A 6,026-nucleotide genomic window follows, 5' to 3' on the forward strand; every position below is an offset into this window, starting at 1 on the left:
TCGTGGGTTCTATTCCCACGCAAAACTTATAATTTTGTGATCCCCGAATAGCTATTTCGAGTGGGGTTGCGCTTCCGTCGTTACTATCTTTGGAAAATACTGACAAATGAATGCCTAGTGACAAGAGAAAACTTGAATAATCAATAGTAAGTTTTCCCTTAAAATGCAAAAGGTTAGAAGAGATGTAATTTAAATTATAGAAGCTAACCAATAAGGTATATGGTGAAAAAAGTTTAAAAGTCTTGACAACTGAAATCGTCAATGAAACTCCCACGTGGGTCTAGGAACGCAACGTATACAGGCTTTTATTAACATTCAATTTACAAGCAACTAATCGACAATGTGTACTGACCGTTAAAATTATTCTCTTCTTCTTAACCATTACCGTATTAAGAAACACATTATCTAAAAATGTGTAGCCCAAACTTTAATTCGGGATATTTTTAAGGTCAATAGATTTTTTATTTTAAAATATATTTACACTGTTTACTATTATTCTGATATTTGTAACTATAACCTAACTATCATTTTACATACTAAAGTAAAATGCTATAACGATATATCATAAATTTGCGAAGAAATCTTTCTCTACTCTCAATGAAAAGGTGGCAGATGATAACAATAACAGAATAAATAAATAAAAAAAAAATTGGACAACTCACACACGTTCATTTGATACCAAACTAAGCAGAGCCTGCACTATGGTAATCAAATAGCTGATAAAGATACTTATATGTATACTTAAAAATACATACTTATATAGCTAAATTGACAACCAGGCTCAGAACAAATACCCGTGCTCATCACACAATTCGTCTGGTGGGACGGTGGGACTCCATAACGAAAAGAATTTCCATTCTTGAATAAAAATATTTTTTGAAGGCATGAAATTAACAGTATTCTACGTATAGCTAGAACGTAATTATTGTTCTGAGAACCACGGCCGCAACGGTTGCGTTTCAGGATGCGTTTTTTTTTCGTTCAGAAATCTCTCTCTGTGATTAGGTTATGCGTTTCATTTAGTTCTTATTCTCTACCTGCGTTTGACTTACTAATTTCTGGGTGTACTTTTAAATGCAACGTGGAAAACGAGCAAATATTGCAATATCAAGTACCGCTGGATATCATTCCGACTTTTCTATTCTTATGACTCCATACAATAAATAATTTTGCTGATTTAGTGAATTGGTTGGGTTTTTTTTATTGTGGTTTTTGTTTGTTTGTAGTATGGTTAGTGGACAACTTAGTGTCAAAGTTGTCCAAGCCGCCCGAGAGGCCTTTGACATGGCTTAACGACTGTTATCTTAGTAGACAAAAACTGGGACCGACTTTATACGTGCCCTCCGAAGCACGGAGACGCCCAGCTCATATACCACTATGCCGTCACCCATCTACGGAAGGACCGCGCCAAGGGTTGCTTAACACACAGATCATTTAACGACCGGTGAGCGCAACTGGCTATGGCTATGATAATTCAACAAAAAGTTTCTGACTGTGTAAGTTTTGATCTACTTATACATACTTAAATATCTATATGCCTTGAAGTTAAACACTGTCATTTGCTTACTTATTCACTTAATTAAATGAAGAAAAGTAATTGACACTAGCATCGATACAAAGTATTGGCTAAGGAATACCTACGAAACATGGCCTACGAAGAAACGTCAAATAACAAGATTAATAACAAAAAATATCATTGTTACCTTGAAACACAGGTTCTTCCTTTATCTAGTAGATAATTACCATGATACAGTGACCGCCTCTTTATCCTAAGCCTTACTTTGTAACCCTTCGACAGTTTATAATAAAAGTGTCATTTACAGCAAAGGAGACACGACTACGATTCTTATAAACAACATAATTAATTACCAAGTTACCGATATTAACCAAAAAAAGTAACACAATATCGCTAAGACAAAATATCATAGCAAATTATTATCCGAAATGATTGTTTCTTCGAAAAACTTCGCAAGACACTGTCTCAATAATTGGTAAAATAGACAACAATAGCTTTTGTATAAATAGGAAAAAAATAAGCTCCAATATTTTATGTATTTTATTTATATTAATACCATCATTAGTTTTGTTATTTGTTCGGTTCAGACAGCGCATTCAGATCGCTTTCCGCGTACATTGTTAACATGTTCGAGCATAGCCAATTAAATAGCGATTATCCTTATTAACGAGAATCGATTTATTCTAATCTTCAACTTATATTTTATACTAGCTGTACCGCGCAACTTCGCTTGCGTCCCATAAGAGAGAATTCAGAATAGGTTATAATTTTGCCCGTTTTCGTAACATTTTTTACTGGTTCTCTGCTCCTGTTAGTCGTAGCGTGATGTTATATAGCCTAAAGCCTTCCTCAATAAATGGACAATCCAACAGCAAATTTTAATAAGAATTTTTCAATTCGCACCAGTACCTACTTAGTTCGTGAAATTAGCGCGTTCAAACAAACAAACAAACTCTTCAGCTTTATAATATTACCCTCTTATTCATAAAAATATATGAAGTTATGAAAGGCTTATAAAGAGTTTTGTTTCTTTCATTCCTTAGCGAAATGAAAAAGAGAAAACATATTTTAGTAGCTTCTTAACTAAAATATATTTATAGTGTGTTTATGAATAAGAGTATTAGTATAGATATTGTTATCGATTTCAATTAAAAAAAAAACCATGAGTTGAATGCGGTACTATGCGTTTGTGTCTCGTGCGTCGTAAAAAGAGGGTTGTCAAACGTCACTCCTGCCGCCTCCACCAATGGCGTCGCCTAAAAATATAGGTTAGTAGGGAAACCACCTGTTGCTATGTCGTACAAGATTGTACTTATACCTACACACCACGCTGAAGGAGGCGTGACTCTGGCAACGATCCAACAAAAGTGTAAATTTCAAGTTTGGCAGCCGTTGTTTAGGTAAACTTTATATACCTATTTTTGGTTTACATAGAGAGCTGTTGGTTTAAACTTGGCGCACCACCAAACAATGCTGCGATCGCCTTTAAAAACCATTCAAAGTTCACATCATGTAATTTTTAATAGGAAACTATGTGCAGTAATGTTATTATTTTTCGTGCAAGTGGGTGGTCCTAAATTCTAGGTAATCTGCCATAAAATTATTTAAGGCTTAATTAATTTGATTTAGGTTGTATAAATACAACGATTCGTGTGAATATTGGTGATAATAATTGCAGAGAGTATAAGCGTAATGGTGCAGAGCAATAGACCTAGTTAGTTAAATGTCAAGTATCGGTCAAGAAGTTTCAGGAGTTCGAGCCTCAATTTCAATAACAGTACTGATAGAAATTAGAGAATTGTCGAAATCGTTTTGGTACTGATAATAATAGTAAATTAAGATCGAAAGAGAAATATTTTGTTTTAAATATTATAATTCATTTCCTGTACAGTTCTAAAAGTATTTTTTTTACTGAAACTCGGTTACTCGGTTGTTTGGATCCTATTTTACAAAAGGAACTGAGTAAAACGATCTCTTGCAAAAACTAGTTTTTACTCCTGAGGGGTTCCGTGCTTTACACAGAAAGAGAAAAGTTCATTACGGCTTTTGTTGATAGACAGCAAATTGTAACACAATATGCCAACAAGCGGCTGGAATTACTTCGACAATTCATTACAAAATTAAACGTATCTGGCAAAAAAGAAAACTACGTCCCAGACAAAACAAAAAGTGACATAAAACCCCTATTATGCTTTCTTTTTTTAGACTTCAAATGATCAAAGGGTCTAGTTAGTCGTCTAATCGGTCATGACCTACCCCTAACGAGGAAAATGGGAAATCATATCGGCGGTCCTTGAATAAGATTATAGGGAACTACGGCGGGGCAGGTATCCTCTGGCATAAAAATAGCCGATGCCTTTCAGACACAGACTAATCCGCAGCTGAAAAAGCCCGCGGGTTCGCCCGCATGCTATGAAAATCGGTAAAAACACAGTTTGTGACAGACGTATTAGGTAATTGGGGATGCTGTACCGTTTAAACTAATTGAAGTGGTGCGTCCAAACAGAACCTGCAATGAATGGATTTGAATGCGGGCAGAAAGCTATAGAATAGGCGATTTTGTAACGGAGATCCGAGGAGCATATTTCCTAGAAACTGTAATAGGTAGTAGCTCTTACTTCGACATATAGCTCTTTTCCTGTTCTTTGATAACATTATTTGATGGTATTTGGTGATCTGTTTGCTGGCCTGTTCGGTTGACACGTGACAACGACATTTTTCGATTTCGCTGTTTAAATCTGCTTGAAATCGTCGTTCCTTGGACCTATTTTTTCACCGCGGAAGATAAATTTATGAGTCTGTTCAGATATGGATAATTATTATTTTTGTCTACTCCTTATATTGTAATCAATTCATGCTATGCGAAAAACTATTGCAGAGGGCTTGTTTAATTCGAAAGTTCGAATTAAAATTGCCTAAGTTTAGGTATGTCGAAAGGAAGTTGCATAAGTTTGTACTGTTATCTCTATATACAAATTCTGAGGATGTGTTAATACATTAAAGGAAGCCGCGTTGCAATCGGAAACGGTGGACGTTCAGCGACGTTTATTCAATCACGACGTTTATTCTAGACATTCCCACACTGACGAATCGAACCGGAATAGGAACGGTTTTGAGACAAGGCACAAGACCATCACATCATGAATAGCATACCTGAAAAGGTAAGCAGTAGGCAAGTTATGCAGTTCACGATATTAATCTTACGTAATAGAAGGCGAGCCTATTACCGTATGCACGTTACCAAAATCCGACTAGGTAGTATGGAGAATATTTTAGTATTAAATAAAAAGACGAGTAGCTCATTTCTCGACCCGAAAATCGAATCCGGAACCGCACGATCAGTCAACCGTTCAGAACACAAAGACAGTCGCAAACTAAACTTTTAATTGTTATTGTTTTTGTCCATGAAATATTATAAGAGTCCCATTTGAGAAAATCTATGTGCTCCTGCACGATGCAAAGGAGGGTTTATCAGCTTATGCATCTTCCTTTATAGCGTTCTACTTCAACAACTAGGAGCAGTAGGAGCAAATCAAGTAAATTTTCTTCTTACCTAGTTATTGTTAAATTTTGTTGGCTTTGAAGCCAGTGGGGCACTTAACTGCTCTATTGAGAATTCCCTTTCAGAAAAATTTTAACATTACCCAGCTTCATCCGGGAAAGCAACGCGAGCCCTCGTGGTTCGCATAGAAACTTTGCCGGTTAGACAACAAAGTTAGGCAGCAATATTTATTTTTAGAATTTCGGATACACGATCAAATAATAACAGAACAAACGTTTGCTTACTCCAAATATTTTTATTTACTTTTCGGAGGCAAATTCTCCTGGTATTTTTTAATAGACCATACCAGCGAAATATTTTTTCCTTCTAGAAATAAATATGGAAATATTTACATCCTTTCGGCCGGCCCGGATATCGGACTAAACAGTTTTATTATACGGTTATAACCTTTTTGATGTCAGGAAGATTGATAAAAAGTAGTGGAAATTCTGTTATAGACTATAGTCCCCATTTCCTGTGATATGTTGTAATAATCAAACGCTTATCACCGTACTTTTATAATAACTACGTAGAACTACGGCTATAATTACGAAGAAACAGACAAAAAAGTACCAGACATTTCTATGAAATATTTCCAATTATTGAATCTTTAGTTCTTCAGTTAATGGTTGCTGTCACGTGTAAATTAATTATTTTCACATTATACTACACGAAAATATTGTTTTAGACATTTCTACATTTATAACTGTTTATTAAATCCAAAAATAAATCCGAGACTAATAAAAAAAAAATCACTATACTAATTGAATGTCCTTTGTGTATTTTTACAAAATTATATTCGGTGTTAAGTTTAAGAAAGGGGGCACACCTACATAGTCACCCCTTATTCCCACGCCATGCATCTGTCCACTCCCTTAAATCTCGAAGATTGGACATTTATTTTTTCTCCCCGTGCGGCCTGCAGTGATTCGGCTCATTCGCTGGCAGCGCACCGCGCTATACGCATCT

The sequence above is a fragment of the Anticarsia gemmatalis genome, chromosome Z (genome assembly GCF_050436995.1).
Source record: "Anticarsia gemmatalis isolate Benzon Research Colony breed Stoneville strain chromosome Z, ilAntGemm2 primary, whole genome shotgun sequence".
NCBI classification, from domain to species: domain Eukaryota; kingdom Metazoa; phylum Arthropoda; class Insecta; order Lepidoptera; family Erebidae; genus Anticarsia; species Anticarsia gemmatalis.